Source organism: Cryptotermes secundus, unplaced genomic scaffold (assembly GCF_002891405.2).
Source record: "Cryptotermes secundus unplaced genomic scaffold, Csec_1.0 scaffold634, whole genome shotgun sequence".
Lineage (NCBI taxonomy): Eukaryota > Metazoa > Arthropoda > Insecta > Blattodea > Kalotermitidae > Cryptotermes > Cryptotermes secundus.
The window spans coordinates 161,747-187,214 of record NW_019737091.1 but is presented as its reverse complement, the minus strand read 5'-3'; the positions used below and the strand labels follow the sequence as shown (position 1 = coordinate 187,214).

General features: G+C 39.9%; 1 protein-coding gene across 2 annotated transcripts in view; it reads left to right on the top strand.

Annotated features, from left to right (window-relative positions):
* LOC111870159 (hemicentin-2) overlaps positions 1–25,468 on the top strand; it is a 207,320-nt gene that overhangs the window by 131,193 nt on the left and 50,659 nt on the right. The window lies entirely within an intron of this gene.

Sequence of the window (25,468 nt, the reverse complement as noted above, 5' to 3'; positions counted from 1 at the left end):
ACTCTGTGTATCTATTAAGCCAAGGGTCTCCAAACTACGGCCCGCGATGTGATTTTATCCGGCCCGCGAAAGAATTGTGCAGAAATGCGCCAATTGAACTAATTTTCCAAAGAGTACTGGTAAAGAAAATACTTGTTCATATATTTCAAATTCATTAATTAAGAGTGTGTTTAAAATATTCCATATTATGTTAATATTAATATTATTCACAATTTTAGATTTGAAAGAACAATTTCGGAAGCGATTTGCTGATTTGGATGCCAGTACTCAAGAAATTAGATTGTTTCAAAATCCGTTTGACTGTGATGCTGCAGATGTCCCAATTCTAATTCAAATGGAAGTTATTGAACTTCAGGAAAATTATCATATTAAAGACAAATACAAGGAAGGAAATTTGATCGAATTTTATAAATTTCTGAACTCTGAGCAATTTCCAAATTTAAAGAAATTTGCTTGTAAATTTATCTCCATTTTTGGGACATCATATCTGTATGAACAAACTTTTTCCCAGATGAATTACATCAAGTCGAAATACAGGGCAAATTTATCCGATGAACATTTAAAGTCGCTACTTGTGATCAGCGTTTCAAAATTTGAACCTCAATTTAATCAGATTTTAAGAATTCGAAAAGAATTCCATCATTCACATTAATTGTTTTATTACAATTTGTGATGAAAATATGAGCATTTGCTGCTAGGGTCTGTTCTCATTAATATACGATAATTTATTCTCACGTACTTTGTATTTAATTTATGAAATTCTGTGCTTTCAATAAAACTCATATACCTAGAGCTATTAATTTCTCATTTTATCCGGCCCGTTGAAAGTGCTGAATTACCTACTGTGGCCCGCGTTTCGAAAAGTTTGGAGACCCTGTATTAAACCAATCTGGCCGATTAAAATGAAACCATTACAAAAATCCGTGTAAGTAAAACTTGGTCTGGAACATTTCTCATTCGGAATAGTCTGAAACGAGGTGATGTTTCTTTGTCACTGAATTTCAACTTCATTTTAGAAAAAAGTCGGAGAAATTAGAATTGAATAAGACTCAACAGGGTCTGGTCTAATCCGACAATATTCATTTATTTGACAAAGGATATAAACAAACTCAGGAAACCGTATTAGATATTAATAAGAATATTGGTCTGGAAGAAAAGACAGCGTTACCAGAATTTAGGACAAATTCACAATATAAAGCCAGACATTCTTCAAAATAAACAAAGATCAGATATTTGGAAACGACCGTAATAAAATAAACATTTCTTTCACGAAGGAACTAACAATAGATAGACGAAATTTTTGTGTTACCCTTGAGAGGTCTGCATTTGAATTTCTTCCATATAACATATAAAAGTTCAATTCATACCTCAGAGGAAACACATTATGTCTCCGCTACAAAAATCAGCTAGTTAATGCTCTTCAAGGAAACAGTCGCTCTTTATAGTGTTAGCCATACAAAACACACAAACACACACTGTGTGTAGACCACAGAGTTCAGGTATGTTAAACAGATGGCATATACATAACTATTGTACTTTAGAGGGTTAATATTCTTCACAAGATGTTACTAGTATGATAAATATAAGGTGGCTGAGATGGGCAGGGAATGTAGAACACATGGAGACGCCAAAACTATGTCCAGTTATTCAGAATGACAGCCCCAAGAACACAGCCATCATGGACAACCTAACCGCAGGTGGGAGCATATCAAACCAGAGCTTATAGATGGTTTGGGTTTGGACTGAATTCAGTTGGATCTGGATAAGGAATACTGGTGGGCCTTGTTTAACACTGTAATGAATTTCTGGGTTTTATGCAAGGCGAGAAATATCTTCGGTAACTGAGAAAACATTAGCTTCGAAAGCTACAGAATCTGCTTCATGGATTTAGTGATATGCTAAGAATAAACTTAAACATCAGCAATGAATTCAGAGTCACAATGAAAGTAATTGGATGCTCCGTTTATACAAAATTAGAGCATTCCTCTCCAACGTCATTAAACTTTATACGTTGCCAATAAAAGCGCTGTTACGTTCCGGAGAAATGAAACCAATGTTATTGTTTTATAAGCCTTTTGTATTCAATCCGTAATTCCTGTCATAAAATGAAGCTAACTGTAGACAAACCTCCGTAGCAAATTTCAATTAAATTTACACTTGTAACTTTTTGTTTTCTACCTTTTCCATTCTTTCTAACAACTGTACATCTGCTTACATAAAAATAGTCATTTGGAGTCCTGCTGTGTTTCTAATATCTTACGACCCGGGGATTTCCTTGGTCACAAAATTCGGACACTAGCTCCATCTGTAAATTGATTACTCTGTACCTGTACGGCGCAGACTTCTTCTCGAGAATCTGATAGTTATACAGACATTCAATAAACTCCCCACCTTCTACGGAAACCGAAGGTTCATTTCCAAATTTGCAAGTGCTACTGGATCTAATTCTCAACCAGTCGCATTCACTTGAAGCAGCACGACTAATTTAATTAAAGTCAATTTTAATAGCATCTTTCTATTTACACCTGAACTGTAAATATTTTGGAAGAAGCGGTTGTGCTCTAATCAATACACTACCCCAAAAAGTGCCTGGGGGGCTGACGAAATCCAGAGAAAATCAAGAGTCAGGACCAGTCAGCACGGTTGGCAATTCGGCCGAAATTCGAACCGGGTACCTCCCGAATACAAGTCTAGAGCGTTTCACCAACCAACTTGATGTATCTTACAGGTGATCTTCGATCGGCACCATATCCTCCTACACCCCCGCAAGAAAATGATACAGCGCACATTACGGGGCGAATGGTGACGCTTTTGCTCCTGTATAGGTGCCGCAGGGACTGAGAACGAAATGGGAGGATCAGTAGTCTCAAGTGTCTTGAACATTGGCATGGAGTATCGAAGCCTTTGGCCATTAACTATCGGTTTAAAAATCGTTGTCTATTTTCTTCATTTCACAAGAAAATATCTGACATGCTGTATAGTCATGTCCTTGAGTGTCAGAGTATATCAAAGCTAAAAACATCTGAAATGAGGTAATAATTATTACCTCATTTCAGATGCAACGTCTGTTATAATAGACGTTGCAAAGTGACTCTATAATAACTTAGTTTCACCTATATACGTATTTATGACGTATTGACAGAATACAGACAGAATGTATTTGAGAACAGCGTACTGAGGAGAATATTCGAAAAAAAAAATTGGAGAAAATTGCATAATGAAGAACATTATTGCATGTACTCTTAGGAAAATATAATAATAATAATGTTTGCGTCAAGAAGGATGTGGCACGTCTGAGGAAGAAGCGGAATTCATACAAGATTTTGGTGGTAGGATAATATTAAAATGAATTTTAGAGAAATAGATGGGGCGTTATGAAGTGCATTAATCTGGCTCAGGATAGGGGCTAAAACTGACTGTAATGAAACGGCAATGACACTTTGAGTTCCATAAACTGTTGGGAAATTTTTGCGTAAGTGAGCGACTGGAAGCTTCTAAAGAATTCAGCTCCATGGAGTTATTAAAGTAGAGACACGATGTTTCTTGGGATCCAGGTGATGTTTGAGACTTAAATTAGTGACTGAATTTGTACGAATGGCATTGCGGCATTTATTGACTGTCATATAATATCAAGCTCATTTCACACAGATATCGTAGGGGTCAACGTGATTTAAATTACTCATTTTTCATAATTAAAATTGTGAAGAAAAAATATTTTGTTTCCTTGTCTATAAAAATAAATATATTTAAATGAGAGTTCAATAGGTAAAATAGGAACAGACGCTGTTGGTATTTATACCTTCCAACTGGAATTTTAGTTACATTTGCTAGCTTTGTCTTCACTAATTAACTTGGTCCATGGTGCATTTCTTTTTCTGTGGCGCTACAGAGGCCTACCTCCATGAAACTTTCCGTTTCATTTCGGTTTATTAGATCTTACACATTCGGTAGGACTCCTTGGGCGAGTGATCAGCTCGTCGCAAGGCCTCTACCTGTAGACAAACACAGAAAAACGCACACAAACAACCATGACCTGAGTGGGATTCGAACCCACTATCCCGGCTTCCGAGCGAGCGAAGACAGTGCATGCCTTAGACCGCTCGGCTACCGTGACCGGCCCATGATGCATAGTCCTCCTTAATAAGCTTATAATACCGAACATAATAAAGAAAGTCCCAGTTTTTGGGTACCCGAAGGTATACTGTCTTGTTTACAAGAGCCATCCTGTGATCTTAACTGATCCAGATCAATCCAGTTGACAGCTTGCCCCTTCCTACAGTATTAATTTTCAGGTTACCCTCTTAAGTACCCCTGTATATTTTGACTAATTATTTTGAGTCTAAAATTTGGAACAATTTCCTGATTTCTTACACGTGCGGTAAATGTCGAGGCCACATGCTTTCCGTCATTTGTCCAGCCTAATAATACAGGAATTTCATTACATGACTTTGTGGTGCCGCTGTAAGCCCGTCGGAATTTCCCCCACCCCCCACTCCCACACAACTAGTCTTTGCCATCTCACTTTCCAGGCACGTTCGCTGGGTCATGAACTGAGAACACTTCATTTGGTCAATCTTCTCATCATAGACTTTTCATCAGCTTCTTGTCACTTCCTCGGCCTCAAACCAATTATTATCCAGTTTGTTTATATAGTCCATGGCTGATTTTATTCTGAATCGTATCGCGAAATGAAGATAATTTAAGAATAAGATTCCACAGTTCATTTCGACGAACTGCTGTATCCTCATTAATCATGGAGATTCAGACTGAAATCAACAACTTAACCCGTCGTGGAGCGTGGTTCAAGATAGAAGAAGTTGATGTCATCATGTGATTGATTACGAAATTGTCTCGCGTCTCGAAGTAATTACTTATTGACTGTGAATCTAAGGGGACACGCGGTAGCCTAGTTTATTCAGGCACTATGTTAAAAACCGGAAGGTCGGGGGTTCGAGTCCCGATGAGGTCATTGGATTTTTCAATTTAGTTAAGTGTACATAGGCAAGCTGGTAGACTTTCTTCAAGAGTTACATCTATCTATTTATCTACTTATCTATCTATCAATTTATCTATCTGTCTCTCTATCTATGACTCTATAGCTCTTCGTTAGACCTTGGCCGCTTTTCCAGTACCCTGATATTTTTACACAGTCGGTAGGACTCCTTGTACTAGTGATCACTCGTTCCCAAGGCCACACGCAAAACAACACACAAACGGAATAAATGCATACAGACATCCATGCCCTGAGTGGGATTCGAACCCACGATCCTAGTGTTCGAGTGGGCGAAGACAGTTCATGCCTTAACCGCGCGGCCACTGTGAGCGGCTTAAGAGCAACATAGAAACTGAAACTGTGTAAAAACACGTGCTGACTAATTCAGAACGCTAGCCGCGCCATAGCTCAAGCGGTTAGTCGTTGGCTTCCCACCATGGCGGCCCCGGTTCGAGGCCGGGTCTTGTAAAGTGGGATTTGTAGTAGACAAAGTGGCGATGGGGCAGGTTTCCTCCGAGTACTTCGGTTTCCCTTGCCAATCTTCATTCCACCAATTGCTCCATAATCAACCTCACCTGTCATTTGAGGCTGGTACAATAGGCCAGAAGTGGCCGCAGTACCACGTGGACTCAGTCGCACCCCACCAAGAAATAATAATAATAATAAAAACTCAGAAGGCTGAACTGCGTAAGTATCGAATCTCTCTTGTGAGCAAGATCGTCGGCTACTTCATTTCATATCATATCAGAAGCTAATTTCCCCAAGGTGCAGCTTAAGGATCCTGCCTTCTTCATCTCAGTCTTTCAGTCTCTAAGTAACCACTCTCCAAGAGAGATCCATAACACTTTCTGTTTACTCTTTCCTCCACCTTGGTCTTCTGCAGAACACAGAGTGTACCTTAATTCCTTGTTTGATTACTCTAACGGTACAGCATTACCCTTTATCTTCTTTCCCTCAATCTCTGCTTACTTCATAGTATTAAGCACGGATCTTACATACTTGAAATTCCATTGTGGATAATCTCTCTCTCACTTTCTAGGTGTTTTCCTTCACCTGAGGACGGAAACAGATCCAGTTTCCGAAACGTCGTGTTTTTATTTTGTTATCTTAAAAACCAGGACGATGGATAAAGTCCAAAAACCCAACATATCAGCGTGTTATACACCATCGTCAGAATCATATAGTAACTACTTAGATGAAATTGGTCTCACTTCTTTTCGCCCTCCGTTTGCAACGTCCTTTCTAGCAGCGCAGTTGAGGTTCCTGGGACGGAAGGGAATATTGTCACGTGTAGGGTGGTACGCGCGACGAAATGACTGGTTCTAGTTCGGATGATTGGATTTATTAGCACCTTTGTCACAAGTTCTCTTAATCACTTTTAAATACAGCGCTATCGCTGATTTACACACACACTGGTCCTCTCCTGGTACCGCAACTAAACCGCGGGAACCATAACAGTCTCACTCAAGCACACACTCCAAGTATTACACATGAATGAAGCCTTCTAATTTCACACAAAGACTTCACAGGCCGAATTCTTATTCTTCCTCTACGATCGATCATTCCGTGGCTATCTTCTACCGAGAACTCAGAACTGAACTTGTAGTCAAAGTCAAAGTTAATTTACGACTGGCGGTTTGCTGCCAATCATTTCATCTTGGCGTTAGGCCCCTTGAGGCCCACGACCAGATTTTTTTTCCAACTGAACTCTTGCGGTAATAGTTCTTATGTAACATCCTCTCTGACGAGAAGATGGGCTTAAATCGTAGTGCCGTTCGTCTTTAATATAACGCACTTGCACTGACCCCACGGAAAACACCCTTTCCCATTTTTGTGGATGCATGTTTAGAGCCACGTTGCCTGGCAATAGACCTCCAATATCTTCGTGTTTTTGCTCGGAAGGGACCGCATTAAAACACAGTTTCCCTTCTATTATTGCCTGTATTTGTGTTTACAAACTGTTGCCTGGCAACACGTTGATCATATCCGTTACATTACTAACGTAAATGCCGCCGTAGCTGAAATTGGTCACTTAGTTTAAGTTAGAGTTATCGGCTTTAGAATATGTTGTGCACATGTTATTAGTGCAGATTCCGATATCAGATACCCTGAAAAATTCAATTTAGCGCCTAGATAAAATATTTTGTCGTCTAAAACGGACCTACTAGCTCACAGCACTACGGTTATGTACACTCATATATGGATGTATTTTGGAAACTACCTTATATAAAAACGTTTCTCATTAATCATTTTTGGTTTTAGAATATACACTAGATAAAAGGCCTCCGTGAATTTGTATATCTGGGTTCCAGAATCTATATTAGTTTAAATGGGTCACGTGAAAATATTTATTCCAATTTTAGAATCTATATGATATGAAATGCTCCTCATGAATTTTTATTCATATTTTGATGTAGAATCTATATTAGATAAAACGCGTCTTATGAATATTTTACTTCCAACTGCCTCTATTCCGAGTTATTCCTGAAAATGGTTTCGAATTCTTATGTTCCTAGTCTTATGATTCAATCCAGTGCTGTAATGCTTCTTTCTATCGCGGTTCAGTTTAAGACTAGTTTCTCATTTAAAGAGATGTAAAGAATTGCTTTTATACAGCAAAAAAAGGGTGGTGTCCATTACGCAACGCAGAAATAAAAAGAAATTGAGATAGAAAATAAATAATAAAGATAATGGAAAAACCACGGGTCGCAATGAGGAGCATAATGAGGTTGTACAAAGAAAGAAACGAAGAAGAAGAAGAAGAATAGAAGGAGGAATGCTCGGAAATTTCCTTCACGGGCAGACGACGTCTGTGTAGGAAGGGGTTGTCAATAAGCTTTGACCAGCGTGCAAGGAAGTTGGAAGCATTGTCAAGTTACTCCACCTTCTCCTTTGTTCGCCTACTGCCTTGCGCAGCTTCTTATAGAGGGAAACATGAGTAGGAGGCGAATTCAAAGGGAAATTTACCTTTTTTTTTTATAAATTCTGACTTACTTTTTGTTTCCTTCCTTCTGTTCTCCCTATACTATGGCATTTTTAAATACGATACTTAATATTATATTTTCCTTGTTTTGTCCCTTTCTGATTTTCATCTCGAAATAAACCTGCTCCTTTTTCATATATACTCTTTCTTCCTTTTATTATTTTCGTGTTCTTTTATGCAAATATTTTATTTCTCTTTCATACATTATTTGATTTCTTCCGTAGTCTGTCATTTATATTTCTTTCGATACATTTTCTCAATGTCGCTTATATCCTTTCCACCTTTCTGTTATCGTCTGTTAATTTATGGCTGTGCTCTGTTTAGGTTTCAGTATGGCCGTGCCATAGCTCAGGCTGTTAATCGCCGGCTTCCCACCTAAGCTGCCCGGGTTCGAGCCCAGGTCAAGACATGTGGGATTTGTGGTGGAAAAAGTGACACTGGGGCAGGTTTTCTCCGAGTACTTAGGATTCCCTTACCAATTTTCATTTCACCCACTGCTCCACAATCATCATCATCTATCATCCGGGTCTGATACAATAGGCCATTCAGTGACAGACGTACCAAGTGGACTCAGTCTCACCCCACCCAAAGAAATAAAAAAAAAACATAAAAAACAGGATTTACTTTTCATTCATGATTCTTGTGTTACCATTTAATTCCTTCCTTCCTCCCGATACTTTGTGTCTGCTTCATCCTCAGCGTCGTCTTATGTTTAGTATGAACCCGTAAGTTTTGGTAGTTATAATGATCGAGATATTTATTTGGCAGCTGTAGTTGTTTGTTGCTCGTTTAATATGGAATTCAGTTAAGTCACAAGTTAAATGTGTTGAGAAGCTGGCTGCAATTATTGTTTAGTTTCGAAGGGAGTGCCGTGGTAATTTTAAATTTCTCATAATTAACAAATTACAATTATTCGTACCTTCCCCATATTTTATTCTTTCGTCGGGTAGGCCCAAAACTTCTTTCGCCAGAAGAAGGGTACAGGATAATACTTAAGTACATATTTTGGACGAGAGATCGACTCATGACAGGGCGGTTATCACCGTAAAACACAATACTGGGAAAAGCATAAAATATATGGCTGACAATCCATATCCCTAGGAACATTCGACCTTATATTTATCATTCTTTCGGATCAGAGACCGCCGAGATGGACAAGGATCTCGCTTATACATTTATTACGAATTTAATTTCCTCAAGAAACAGCGCACGCACGTACATTTTATGGCTTCTCTATTTCCAGAATTAGATTTACGCTGCTCTGTTAGATTTATGTACGAAGCCACCCGCCTATCTGATTTATCGCTTATAAAAGACCGCTCTGGTTTGTGTTAAATGATACAGGCAAAATACAAATATTTATTTAACAAAAGAACAAGAGTGAAATTAATTTAAAAGTAACTTTTTTATAGCCGTACACTACTTCGGTTGACCTGTAAAGAATTGCGGACGCTCGGCCTCATGTCTCCTGTTGGAAGGGTTTGTCCAGTCCAGAAGATAATCTCTCTGGCAAACATATCAGTCAGAAAAATGAGCGGAGTAGATTCTTCTGAAACCTCACGGATCTTGAAGACAAGGCATCCGTAGGTTTCCTCAAAGCCTCGAGACGAAGCCTGGGACTGAAATCACTTGGAGCACAAAATTCCCTGCTGAAGCGTGACACAGTGGAGCTAATGCTACAACCTTCCTCTTATCTGAAATATTCGTTTCTTGTTTCTGCTTTTGTTTCATGATCATTTTTTTTCTCATGGGGTGATCCTGAGGTCACTTGGTACTTCGGCCACTCTTTGGCCTATTGCACCAACTCCTGATGATAGATGACGCTGATTGTAGAGCATTCAGTGGAATGAGAATTGGCAGGGGAAACCGCAGTACTAGGAGGAAACCTGCCCCTGTACCACTTTGTCCCCCACAGTTCTTACATAACCTGACCAGAGCTCGAACTCGGGACGCCATGGTGGGAAGCTGGCGACTAACCGCCTGAGCTGTAGCACGACCTTCATGACTAGTTAATCCTACACTAACTTGAGTTTAATTGGTAAACAGATAATCGCACATTTCCATTTGTCATACATCTTGGCAGAGAAGGGAAGTATGGGTGCTGGAGAACATTGCATAATAAAGAGCTGTATTATATTGCGTGGAATTCATCAAATATTATTAGCATCATAAAGTCAGGAAGGATTCAATGGGCATTTGGACATGTAGGGCTCATGCAAGGGATGCGAAATGTATAAGAAATATTTGGTAACGTGAAAGAACGTACCCACTTTGAAGACAAATGGAAACGGATAATAATAAAATAATAAAATCGATCTTAGCGAAGTTGAGTGTGAGCATCTGGACTGGATTAATCAGGTTTCTGACAAGATCAAGTGGCCTGTTATTGTGAACATGATGTAATAAGAATGGTTTATAAAAAAGACAGTTTTTGCTCTCGCCACCCAATATACAGCACAGCTCAGGAACATCATTTTAGAAAAACTAATTAAGTTATGATTACACATTTCACGTTCACAGACCGGCTGAAAGAATTTTTAGTCGTAAAATTTTCTTTCTCTATTCTTTCGAAATACTTGACTCGGCTTTCTTTTTATAGAACAACACATGGAGTTGAACTTAAATATTTTATTTTTTTCCTCAATTTCATCAGTATATTGTTTTATAAAATGTAGAAGTTAATTATATTCGAATGCAAGGAAAGATTATGTATTGTTAACTGGAAGCTTCAGCGCTGGGAGTTATAATGACTCATTTTAAACCACCGTCTGATTATTTTTGTAGGAACTAAATTTACTGGCAAAAAATGGCAAAATATACCAACAATTTCCTGGCCCAGTTTTTGCACATAGTCTGCTTTTATCAGTATTCAAACCTGTGAAACTTGCATTGCCAACTTTTTAAGAAACTGACGATCTTCTAATATAATTAGTCAGAATTTTCAGAATTTCAACACAATGGAATCGAACTGTATCTAGAATAGTAAGAGGTCTCAGTAAAGAATGCTGAATTTGCAGAAATATTTCGCTTCAAAATATACTGGTATACTAAAACTATAGTGTTTTTCTTCAATTGCGTGCTAAAGTGTTTTGCAAAACGCCACTCCTGGTACTAGCACTGAATTCAGTGGCTTTATATTCATTTGAATGCGATTCTTACAAAATACCCAATTACCACAAACTTTCAGGACCAAGTTCCGTGCTCTCCGCCTTCAAGAACCACTGACTCTGTGGCCATTCAGCTTTTCACGCTCAGCAGCTTACATTCCAAATATGACATTCACGATGTCATCCTACTAGTACGTATAAGTTCATTTCCTTCACTCTTGAACCAAGTAATGGAGACTCATTTACTTCGTCAGCAAATTCTCATTCACGCTGGAAACAGACAACACTAAGGAACATGATCACCATTATAACAAGAAAGAGAGAAAATGCAATGAACTCCAAAGTAATAAATGAGAAAAATGATCTTAAGCAAAGAGTGAAGCATCACAGTCTTTTAATATCAGATATTTCAATGTTAACCTTAACTCCGATTTTAATTACAACTACAAATTTTATTTTATTTTAAAACTAACACGCGTAATTATTAGAAAAAATTAACAGTGCAGATAACAGTGTGCCAAGTTGCACATTAGAATATACGACACATGTTTTAAATTTATCGTCGTTTCGCAGAAAAATTGCCTCCATCTTCAGGGTACAAGAATAAACCGCACTTGAGAAATTGGCATGAAATTAAATAAAAAAGTGTTAGAAGAGAATTTCTTCCGAAACTCCTGAAGATTCCTTAGCTGCTCACGTGACTGACACTCTGATGCGTGAAGTGGCCTCATATAGCTTTGTTTAGTGCGTTGTTTAAGGAAGATTTCAACAACAGACTAAACAGAAATTGGTGGTAATTTGATGATGAATAATGTATTGGGAAAATCTTGGGAGGAAGAGGTGTTGTGTATCGTGATTTTTCTGGGGAATCTGATGAAAACCACGAAAAATCTTAGTCAGGATAACAGGTGAGAAGTCTGGACAGCTCCCAAATACGAATCTAGTGTGCTGCCGCTAGACCACTTGTTCGGCCCACTTAATATTATCCCTGGAAATGTATGTCATGACGATTCGAAAATCACTCATGTTTTCAGAATATTATGTTCATTTGAAGAATATTTGAAGACCTGGCAGCAATGCGAAATCCTGTGATTAACAACAGGAGAACTTGCTATCCAATTAAACAGAGCACATGAAACTTTGTAGGAATATAGAGAAAGAACAGATGACTAAATCTTAAATGCGGCGTTCCTCTCTTAATATTTATAAATATGACTAAGCTGGGAACCTTTACGGATAGAGGGTGTCACGTGGGCAGCACAACGGATCCCCACGGCCGTTAATCTAGATTTTCTAGGCCGGAGTAGCTATTTCCTTGAAATAGTTCCTCAATTATCCTCACTAGACTGAGTGTACCTCGATCCAGACCCACTACTTCTCAGAAAATATGGTAGAGCCGGGAATCGAACCGGGGCCACTGGATCTGTAATCAGGAACTCTGACCACTATTGGCACTAACTTCGCCGACAAGTGGCGGTCGCTCGGTCAGTATAGTTCGCTTGCGGACTAAGCTGGGAATCTGTTAGGATACGTCTTACAACATTCAGGCTGTGGAAACACTGATATGTATTTAAAGAAATTGTTTATATAAATCCCAATGTTAGACTTTTAAGCATTAGATGGTATTTGTACACACTAAAATATAATAATTGAGTATCTTAAGTTATTTCAGGAATGCATTGTAAAGGAACTGATGTAACATCTTTGCTGTAAACATTCTTCAGCGGATTATTTTACTGTAATTCCGAATTATGAACATGAAGATATTAAAATTGTCATGGACATTCGAAGTAATACGAGGAAAACGCAGAAGAGTACAATCATATCTGATGTATTAGGCCGGGTTTCTTCAATGACTGGCTTGAAACCAATTCTTCAGAGCGCATATCCAAGTCTTCGTTAATGATCTTTCGTAATAGACTATAATACAACTATTAGCAAAGGCTACGTTTTATTGCTAGGTTCATTTCAGATGAATTAATTACAATTACTCTTACTGCAATTCTTCTGTGTTAGCAGATTCAATAGCAGTAGTACTGCTAAACACAAATTAATGAGTAATTCAAGAAGACTTCATTACGAGACTGTAAATCTAAGTATATAATTAAAATAAATTGGATTAAAAGACTGAGACTTAGTCTGCAATATTAAGAAAAAGTCTAATCGACTCTACTCTGAAGCGTTCGATTGTAAGAGAAGTGAAACGTATAACACTTATTTGATGTAGTGTTCTTTATATTTCTGAATAATTTTACCTTGGAACTAACAGCAGTAGTTTTTCCCTTGGCACTACAGCCGCAGTGGGCCTAGGCCTACCTCCATGAACTTCTCCGTTCACTTCGGTTTTTCTAGATCTTACACATACGGTAGGACTCCTTGGGCGAGTGATCAGCTCGTCGCAAGGCCTCTACCTGCAGACAAACACAGAAAAACGCACACAAACATCCATGCCCTGAGTGGGATTCGAACCTACGATCTCGGCTTCCGAGCGAGCGAAGACAGTGCATGCCTTAGACCGCTCGGTTACCTTAACCGGCAACAGCAGTATTACCATGCTATATTTGGACCGAAGAGAGATGAATTGACAGGAGGTTGGAGAAAACTGCATAATGAGAAGCTTCATAACTTGTACTCTTCTCCAAGTATAATTAGAATGATCAAGTCAAGTAGGGCAGGGCATGTAGCACGAATGGGGAGAAGAGGAATACATATAGGGTATTGGTGGGAAAGCCAGAAGGAAAGAGACCACTGGGAAAACCAAGACGTAGGTGGGTGGACAAGGTTAAATGGATCTTAGAGAAATAGGATGGAATGGCATGAATTTAACTGATTTGGCTCCGGATAGGCACCAGTACAGGGCTCTTGTGAACACGGTGATGAACCTTCGGGTTCCATAAAATGCAGGGAAATCTTGAGTAGCTGCACAACTGGCGTCTTCTCAAGAAGGGCTCAGCTCCATGAGTAAGTAAGTAAGTAAGTAGTACATGCTACAGTCACATACTTATTACGCGCATATACCTTGTTGTTTTACCCCCATCTAAAAAAATGCATAAAGAATTATATCCTTCATGGAATTAGGGGTTTGCCCATCTCAGAACTTCTAGTTACTGTGTCTGTATGAACCGAGTTAGTCGGCGTGGTGATGACACTCGTATTTTGGAGGTACTCGGTTAGAATCTCGGTTGTGATACTGGCTATCTTGACTGAGGTATTTCGTGATTTTCCTCACTCCTCCCCAGGAAAATGCCAGGATAGTATAGCTGTTACATCTGTTTGTGAGAGCAAAATCGGCACATCTGGAAAGTACCTATTCATAAGGATCTCCTTCTCCTTGCACCTCTCCTTCTACCCCTAAATAGTTAATGTCACGTATTTATATATTTGACTATAGGCGGGGTTTTGATTGTTTAATTGAATTTATTGACTACTTATACACACTACTCGGAAGTATAAGTAATTACAGTATCACCACTAATCTCCACACTTTACAAATCACTTCACGTTTAATCTTTTCCCAGCCTGTTGGGTCTTCGACAGCTGTTCCCTAGCAACGGCTTCTAACAGCGGAGATTCTTTAGCCACCCACGCTTTAGCTTCTTATGGAATGACTCCTAATTAAGCTCAAAGACTTTACGGAACATTGATTAACAAGGTTATGAGGAGAAGTAGCTGGATCTTAGACAGCAGATGCATGGAAAGTATTGAATAATATTGAAAATGCTGAGCGATGTGAAGCTTTATAATTAATGCTCTTCGCGAAATAGTTTCAGTTTCATGAGATAGAAGGGGAATGTGGCACACGTAGGAGAAACGAGAAATGTATACTCAGATTTGATTGGAAACATTTTGAGTTAAGGTAAAACACGAGAGGCTTAAATGTAGATGGGAAGATGCTCTTAGTGTCGGTCTTAAAGGCGCAGGACTTTGACTGTGTGGACGTATTCATGAGCCTCAGGATTGAGACAGATGCTGTGTTCGTGTCAATATGGTCATAAACCTTCGAGTTCCAAGGAATGTAGTAAATTCCTTGACCAGCAAGCAGCTTTTATTACAACCGGAACGTTTTGGAATATTGTCACGTATTCGGGGTTGGCGTGACTAATACGAGTAATAATGGGTTTTCGATTAGGATTTTTTGGCACTTCTTTACAATTACAATCAACTATAATATATCACGCCAGTCACGGTAGCCAAGCGGTCTAAGGCATGCACTGTCTTCGCTCTCTCGGAAGCCGGAGTCGTGAGTTTCAATCCCATTCAGGGCACAGATATTTGATGTGTGTGAATTCTCCTGTGTTTGTGTATAAGCTGATCACTCGCCCAAGGAGTCCCACCGGATGTCTTAGATCTAGTAAACCGAAGTGAAACGGAAAGTTTCATGGAGGTAGGCCAAGGTTCAAATTGGGGCTGTAGCGCAAAAAGAAAAAAAAAGTAACAGCTCACAATCGACGACTGTCTAAGACATATTCCATTCCTTACTGGACTTCGAGAGTCGTCTCTTCCATTGTGACGAATGACGAACGAAGAATGCAATGTTCGCACACGGAACTCCCTTACGACTCTTTTATAACTTCCTAGTTGCCCGAATATAGGTCACCAGCTCAAAGGTTTCCTCTGTTTTTCGGTGTTATCCGTTGCCACGGGAATCTGTGTTTACCGAACTGTTGCCTAGTATATGGACTTCCGCTTCCGGGTTTCAGGCGGTGTTAACCGAAGTGTTGTATAGCAAATGGTCATATTACTTCACAATATGAAATGGATTGAAGACAAAAAGTTTATTATAGGTTGTAGGAAATTTTGAAGTTTTAGAGATGCTCTTGGATTTTCGTTATTATAATTTCTATACTATTTAATTATTTCAGTTCTTCCTAATTTAGTTTTAATTAGTGTATCGATTATTTGATTATATTTGCTTGACAAATAAAATAGGGTGCTAAAAATATTCCAGTGTATCAGTGGGTAATACGAAATAACAAAACGCCATATGCATTTAAAGTATAATGCAAATACATTTGTCCAGCATGTTCAATTTTAGTATCGGAAATTGGGCTCATTAAGCCATAACGGATGAACGCTGAATATCGAGAAATTAAATTCCACACATTACCGAGCTCTGAAGTTTATCTGATTTCCCCTGAATACACTTTGTTCAGACTGTCATGAACGCCATGCATTTATATAGCATGAAAGTGTTTATATTATTTTATGTTAATTTAATTTGAATACATGTATAAGGATTGTTACGTGCATTCTTTAGTATGATGTGTCTTACTGTCGCGATTATATGTAATTATCGACGGGGTTTAAATTGCAGATTGGATTTATTGACCATTTACAAGTCGTAACTACAAGTAATTATGACAGTATCGTAAATTTCACGCTTTATAAATCACTAGAGCACATGCTAATTTTTTTAGTCTGTTGTCACTAGTAGTTTTCCGGTAGCGGGTCTTAACAATGGAGATTCTTCAGCTTTCCATCTCAACTGCACCGACTACGTCTTCTCTTCATAGACTCCCTCACGACTGACTAACTCAGAGTCACAGTCAGAGTTACTTTACGTCTAGCGGTTTACCGCCAATCAGTTCTTCTTTGTGCCAAGCCCCTTCGAACTCACGGCTGGTAATTTCTTTTTCAACCTAACACTTGCAGTCGTAGTCCTTATGTAACATCCTCTCTGAGGAGAGGATGGGTCTGTCGTTTACAATTGCTGCTGGTCCTCGCCAGTGCATTAATTCTGAGGTTCGAGTCCCGTAGGATACATGACCACATTTTACTGTCACAGATTCGAGACTCCTCAAACCTGGAGGGACAGGTCCCCGTATTTATATCGCCTAGGAACAGGGTGGCCCAGTTATACCCTCAAGCATTGGGCTCCCTACTCTTCGCCTCTTACGACTCGCAGGGCTATGGTGGAGGTATTCGACCCCGCCTCCACACGGGATTCACAACTGACTAACTTCTAAACTTGCTCCATTAATATAAAACACTGTTTGATGTTGTACTCCAGTTATTTCCATGGTTAACGTGTTTGTTTGTGAAGGCTTTACTCAGAAACGGTTGCGTATACTTGCTTATTAAGAATCTATTGCCTGTGGGCAGATGTTGTTTCATTGTTTGTTTCGATGTCGTTACCCAGTAACTGCTCTACACGCTACAGTATTTATTTAGGTAAGACATTTATATTTTAGATTTATCTCTGACACTGTCATTATTTAGACTTACATAGCTTCGAATGGCATGACTGTAGATGAATAATTGATAGGGAAGTATTTAGAAGCAAACACTCGTGGCCTGACAGAGGTACTATTCCAGAAATTTGGGGATGACTGAATAAAACAGCGATAGCTCCAAGTCAGGAGAGCCGGTATCCCGGCCGATACTGGAACCGAGCACTTCCCGCATGTAAGTCTAGAGCGTTACCTTTACGCCAAATTGCTAAGACAATTCCACTTATTGTGGGTTGCCTAGGCTATATTCAAGTGCTGTAAATATCAGCCCCAATATTTTTGTTTTAATCATTCAAATTTAAATTCAAATATAATTTGTAGTAAACTGAACTACTTTGCAAAGTTCATCCCCAAATAGGTCTCCAGTAAAGGTAACGTTTCCCCTGTGATTAATTAATTAAGCACCACGCCATGAAGACCTACATGTGAAGTGGAGCTTCATCATTCATGACCTCGGCACCAGACGGAGACGAGCGCTTAGCTCCACGCTATTTCCATTTCTCGTTAAGGGAGCCCCCGGTTTGCATTGGATAGGTGAGCGTATGGGTCACAGATCTACTCTGGACGCTGTGGAGAACAGAAAAATCTCTTTCTCTTATCGGGAATCGAACCCAATGCCTCGTCCGTCCAGATGGATCTGCAATACTGATGCCAATTTATTATTCTCTTCATCTTTATTATAGTATATTAATAGCAGGGAAAGTTGTAATAAATAAATGCTGAAACTTTCCACCATACTTGTATTCTGCCAGACGCGGTCTACAAGTACAAGGCCGAGTTGCAGAAGTTAGGAGTAGCAACACTTCTCTGGGACAACTGCATTGTTAGATTTAGCAAGTAAATGAGACAAATATTAAAGGGTAGTAGAGTACGTATGGGAGATGCGTATACACAATATTGGTTGCAAACTTTGAATGGAATGTACCACTTGAGAGACAGCGGCATAAGTAGAAGGGTGACATTAAAAGTCTTGCAAAAACATGTCATGAGGCTGTTTAATAGATTCGTCCCGTAACGGATAGGGACAATTGGAAATCTCTTGGGAGCTTTGTAATATTCCGTGACAGGTGAAGAAATTACGAGTAACTGACAAAGTGAGCTCCTATTAACATCTCATTAAGGATTCGGCTTCATGAAGTGAGATATTAATATTAATAAAATGTAAGGAATAACAATTATTCTNATATATATATATTTATATATATATATATATATAGCCGATGGGAAACGACCCTGGGTCACAGCAGTCGACGGGAAAACGGGCTTCAGAACATTCAGATCTCTTTCTCCCTGATAATTTTTAAAATTTCCATATCACAGAATCCGTTGGTGCCTTACGACTTTCAAATCGCGGTCAGATATCCCTCTGAATTGTTTTAAATGACGGTATTTTGAAGTGACTATCTACTACGAATGCGCGTTTCTCTACACTGTAAGCAATGTTTGGCTACTGCTTGCACTGCGCATGCGTGGTAGCACCGGCTCTCGATATACGACGACATCGTGCAGGCAATAAAGAATGTTACCTATGAATTCCATATAAAAGTATAACATTTTCTTGGATTCTCAATTAAAATTATCCCTGTGTATTATAACTGATAGTTTTGAACTTGTTCTTAAATTTTTTATTTTTTTCTGGCACTGTGGAGATCGAACGTACATACATTGGTTATAATAGTTCTGATAGATTTGCGTCTGAAGTAATTCCTTCTTCAGTTCACAAAAATTAGTTAGTTAGTTATTGGAGAGGGTGGGTTTCCCCATGCACTTAGACCTGTATTGGTCCATTGTGCTTCCCTCTATGATTTCTACCAGTCTCTATATCCTACCGGTACTGGTGCTTACCATCAGTCCCGCCCAGCCAGCGAGACCGGCTCTACTAGCTGAGAGGTATCTATAATGCTTCCCCCATCTACCAGAGGTATTAGAGACTGCTGTTGGGCGGGAAACGTCCGTAATTTGGCTCAGTGACCTCCTTTGGAGATATGAGGTTCTTTTACCTGCCGTAAAGCTACGACACGGGACCCACGGCTTAAAGTCCCTCCCGGAGTACTTGTTCCCTGAATTTTTCCGCCCTTAAAAATTCGACGACCTCCGCCGGGTATTTGAACCCGCGTACTACGAGTCATGAGGTGGGAACGTTACCTCTAGACTACGGAGGCCGCTTAACAAAAATTAAGAGTTATGATAATTATTTAAGTTATATAATATTATGCAGCATTAGCTGAAGGTGTCAGGATTTCTTTAGTTCTGTACGTCCTTACACGGAACATCTATTTTAAGATCTGGCAAGAATTGCAGAATTCCTCGTCTTGTGTACCGAATACTGCCAAGGGAGGAATGTGCCATCACTTCCATTAGACATAAGCCGTAACAAACAAGCACGCCGTATAACACCTGGCACCTAGAACGTCGAACCTGGCAGATAAGAGAAAGGAAATATTGGAGAATAGACTCGTGTTTAGAATGTCCACACTGTAGTAGTCTAGACGGTGGGTGGGCCGTAGAAATTGTTCTGCTTGTCAGCTGTTGTCGGTTGTCATGCATCCCGGACTGGAATATTGAGGCTGATGGATGTGACTCAGAGGTTGTTGCCTATATAACGTATTCAATTTCCCGCCCACTACTGCGTCCCTATCTCCTCTGCCTGATGCACGAGGAAAGCTGCTAACGAGACGGGAAGTGAAGCCTGCTTGAGCGACAGATGAGATTCCCAATAAGGGTGCAACTCCTGTTGCAGCAAGATGAGTTTGCTGTTGAATTAGTTCAGACCACTGAGCCCCATTTTAGAAAAAAAAAGAAGAGAGAAACCACTCTTCACAGATAAATTGCATTTTGCACAAAGAGCCGACATAATGTCATACAGAGAGGCCTGTCGTTTGCATACTTGTCGGTCAACTTTTTTCCATCTAAACGACTATTGATCATGGCGTGCCGTTTCTTAAAATTCATCTTCGCGTAGATTCAGTTGGTTTTGAACGTTTTCAATGATGATAAATACGTAGCTTTGGAAATAAACTATTCTTTTAACGTGTAGATATTACAGATTTACTACAAATTAATACTGCAACTTCTACTGCCCATCGAAACCACGTTATAAATTCCATAATATGATATTTTACATATCATTTCTCATTATGAAAATCACTTATCTACTTATCCGAAGCTACATAATGAAATGTCGTTTATAATTCGAAAAATTATGTGCCCTGATACTCGTATTAGATCAAATATCATTTGTATGATTTGAGGTTGCTACAACGGTGGTTATAAAAATTTCTATCTTCTGCGATATAACGCCATGTAGGCTGTCCAAAAGTAAACGACGTTTCGGAGGAACACATCGTCTCAATCTTCAGGTGGCTCTGAAGATACATAAGATATGTTCCTCCGAAGTGTCAGCTGATTTTCAACGGACTACGCGGGTTTATGTTCCATAAGACAGAAGTCTTCAAATTCCAACTGATTGCGAACATTGCTTTACTGTTTTCAGCACGACTGCAAATTCGTGAATAAGTACATGAGCTGCATTTGCTTAACCTGGACTATAGTTACGAAAGCCTGTGTTTCAGAGAACAATTCTTCTTAGCCACGCCACTTCATTGAACACACCTGATCAGAAATTTCTGATGTAAATTCATTCTGGCACCTAACATGCAATAGGAGCCAGGATAGAGCAGTCGGTATAGAGGCTGGCTACGGGCTGGACAACAAAGGGGTCGGAGTTCGAGTCCCGTTAAGGTCAAGAATTTACTCTTCTCCATCCAGCATCCTATCCAATGGGTACCGGGGGCTATTCCCCCTGGGATAAAGCGACCGGGGCGTGAAGCTGACCACTCACATCCAGCTAGTGACTAAGTCAAGAAGATGTGGATATAAACATCCATCCCCCATACGCCTTCATGGTGTAATACTTAATTAGTTAAGTACAAGACAACTTCACCTTACCTTTACAGTGCAGTACACTGTCATTCCGTACTTGAGCTTCTCTTCCATTGAGCTGCCAGGAAGTTCATTTCATTCTTCAACTGTGAGCAAACCCACTTAATTGCCTGTGTTCAATGTTTTCTTTAGTTTTCATAATTATGTTATCATAATGCCTGTTATGAAGTAACTAGCAGAATTCCGAATACAGAAATAAGTATCGTCCATTCGACGAAAGCTATAGTGCATAGAGTCTGAGATGCGGGTCGTCGCCAAGTAAATTTATGAGTAAAATAAACACCATGGTGTTAACTGACTGTACAGTGTTGGTTCCTGACTGCGCCAGGATTTCAGAAGAATGTTTATCCTTTCCTCTCATTGAAGGTAAGCCGAATAGTAATACTGAATTGTGCTACTTTTCCGATACACGCAAAGCCATTCATCTGTTATTTCCCCATTTATTTTCATATCCTCTTTGTGTTCATGCCTCAGCCTACCTCTGACGGCCGTAAAGAACGACTCGTTGTTGCTACGTTCTGAATAGAGTGTAGAGGCCCGTATCCCATAATTCATGAACGGTGCAAAGTGTGGAACGAATCTATTTATTTGTCAGATTTCCCATCAGCCCACTATAAGTGTAAGGGTGGGGGTAGATGGGAACACAAGCACCGGAAATTACTGTTTATTTCTCTCTTAGAATGGCTGGTACAAAGATGACGATGCAGATGGCAGGGCAGCGGACAGGCTCTCCTGTTCACCTCATGTTTAATGGCCCTTCCATAACAAAAAGCTGTTGTTTGCTTTGGTTTGATGCCAGACTAGTGCTGTAACACTTTTACACATTGATTTAATGTGTCTTTATCTTTTGAATTCGAAATACTGTATTTCGTGTGAAACAAAGACACACGCCATATTGCGATTTGGTGAACATTTCATGCATACTGAGGAAGAAAAACTTCCACTGTTACTTTCATCAAGAATGAGTAAACAAAGCCAGTTTACCTGTAAATCTGGCTTACATTAAAAAGTTACAGAGTCGCTGGCTTCAAACCGCTGATTTCGATCCCATGTCAGATCTCTTGTGATTTCTCATAGACAAAGTGTCACTGGGATGTCTCCTTTTAGTACTCCGGTTTCCCTGCCAGATCTCATTGCACCAAGTGCTTACACATTCATTAATCATCCTATCATCGTGGTTATATGATTTCGACTCTGACATCTTCGTTAAACGTCATACTAAAAATGTTACGCCCACATGCGTGTATAATTACGTAAACATGGCTGTGTTTATCAGTCTGTCGTTTTGTCATTACATCATTTCTCTGGAAAACTTATGTAGAGCTGTCCTCAGTTGCGTTATTACCAGAGGCCGGCAGCAATTAGCAACTGTTTCAGTCAATATTACAGTGTTAACCTTTATCGAAAACAGGAAACTCCGGACCATAACTGTTCTGCCTGTTATCAAGCTGTCTTTCCAGAACCTCTTCAGATTCAGCGCGTGCAAATTGAGTGAAGTAGTGGGTTCAAAGGGTATGATGTGTGAGGGTAGAACAATGGAAAGCTTATCTACAGAAACCGAAGCTAGAGGAGGAACTGTCTAACTTTCCTGTTGATTTTTCATGCTACATTTCACTGGTACTTTTCTAGGTACACTACATAATCAGATTGTCATTTCCATATATTAAGTACTTAAACCCATGCTGATGGAACAGACATCAGTTATGAGATATTAGGTCTTGTGTTTTCTGGGATACAGTGTCGTGTAGGCTGCTAGATATATACCAATATTTCTAAGGAATATAGTTCCTGTGTCTGTACAGACTATCCTGAAAATAAAGGCAGCACGGGCCCCCGAAGCGGCAGTAAATATTTGCCATAATAATAGATGTCACTTCGGAAAATACAGTAATTTTCATAAAAGAGTGGTTTTAATTCGTAACTGTTCTTAAATTATGTATTAACATTATGTTGAGCACCCATATGAGGTCCCAGAAGTAGACCGATCATACATCCCGGCTTAGTCTGAACTGTCCTGGTATTTTTATATTGCACCGTAGTACCGGTTTTTGATTGAGAAATGAAAGAAGTCTTGGATTTAAAATTTAAATCATCCTTGTATTCTCGTATGAACCGGGATAGAGTAGTTTGTATAGCGAGTGGATTCGGGCTGGACGACCAAAAGTTCAGAGTCCCGGTAGGGTCAAGAATTTTCTGTTTTCCGTGTCGTCCAGACCTGCTCTGGGGTGCACTCAATCTCCTACCCAATGCGTAGAGGGGCTCTTTCTCCTGGGGGTAAAGCGGTCGGAGCGTGAAGCTGAACACTCGCCCCCAGCTAGTGCCTATGTTAAGAAAAATGTGGATCTATAAATCAACTCCTCCATACATCTTCATGTCGTAATGCTTAATTAATTAAGCACAGGAACAAGTTTACCTTTACCTTTTACCGTGTAAAAAAGACACGTTATGTGGGACATGTGGTCAAGAAATTGGTAATAGGATCGATTTTCTCCGAGTATTCTAGTTTCACTTACCAATTCTAATTTTACCAATTGCTCCAAATTGATTAGTCATCGTAACATCCCCCGCAACGTCGTTAAATAACAATCATAAAACATTTGTTCTGAGATTGAAACATTTGTTATGTAAAAGCCTGTTATCGAGAGGGAGTTTAATTGCACCGAATTGCCCAAAAGTCAGTTAACTTATTACTAATGTACAATAAAATAAGTTATAAATTACTTTATTACTCGTACTTACTGATCTTATAAAAATTGTTCGAAATCATATGCTCCATGTTCAGTGCACACCTCTCAATGCTGTGAGACCGTTCTACAGACTGAGCTGACAGGTTTAATTCTGAACACTCCCGTCTGGATGAAAAAATGTTTCAGGTTAACTAATTTTTGACCATTCTACACTTTGGTTGGTCAGAATATGTGTAGAAGTAAAGAAGAGACTCGATCGGTCCTTAGACTATGAAGTAAAAATGTAAAACTATCTATGTAACAGGCCGTGGGGGCCCCTAGTGTTGTGAGATGTTGAGGTTCCCACATTTTCTAGAATATCGGCTCATAGAAGGTGGCAAGGTTGTCAGCCCTACGTGCCGACCGCCCTTCACATCCAAGAACATTCCAAGAATATTCCTAGTACGCTTTTCTGTTAGATGCTGAGTCGATCCCAGGGCCATTGTGCGGGTGAAGGATTAGATCGACTGAAAAATCCAATGACCTCATCGGGACTTGAACCCGCTACCTTCCGGCTTGTTGCATAGTGCCTCAACCAACTACGCTATAGAGTGCCCCTCCTTAGACTATAGAGCATCAATTTGTGGGATGCTTGATGAATGATTAATTGCAAAAGATTTGGAAGGAAAAGGCGGTCGTGGTCCACGAAAAGCCTGATTAGTTGCTTATTATTTTGGTTGGATCACCTACTTAGGCAGGAGGTCGCACCATAGCTAAGGCGGTTAGTCGCTGGCTTCCCATCGCGGCGGCCTGGATTCGATCCCGGGGTCTGGTCAAATGGGATATGTGGTGGACAAAGTGGTCCTGGAGCGGGTTTTCTCCGAGTACTTCGGTTTCCCCTGCCAATCTTAATTCCAACAAATTCTCCATCATCATAATCACCCGGGGCAGGCTACAATAGGTCAATCAGCGGCCGCCGTGCCGAGTGGACCCAGTCGGACTCCATCCCCCACTAAGCGAATTTTACTTAGGCAGGAAATGAACTCAATTAAACGTAAAGGTAGAGCTGTTCCTGTGTTGAATTAATTAAGCACGACACCATGAGGACATATGCGGAGTGGAGTTCTAGCTCCACCATTCTAGACAGCAACATTAGATAGAGGTGAGTTGTCATCTTCACGCCCCCTTCACTTACACCCGAGGAGAGGCTCCCGGTATCTACTGGACAGGAGGCTGCACGAGCACCAGGGCTGGTCTAGACGCTATGGAGAAGAGAAAAACCAGTTGTTCCTGCCGGGAATTGAATCTCAGTCCTCCCGCACGTATCCTATAGGTATACCGACTGAGTTCTCTCTAATCATAATGAATTAAATCATTAAGCTATCCTTGTAACAGGCCGTGAAGGCTCATAGGGTTGTGAGACGTCGAGGCTCCCACATTTCCTCTATAAAATAGGATCACAGTTGGCGGTAAGGTTGTCAGCCTTACGCGCCTGCCGTCCTTTACCCACCAGGAAGATTCCTGGTACTCATTTCTGTTAGAGGCTG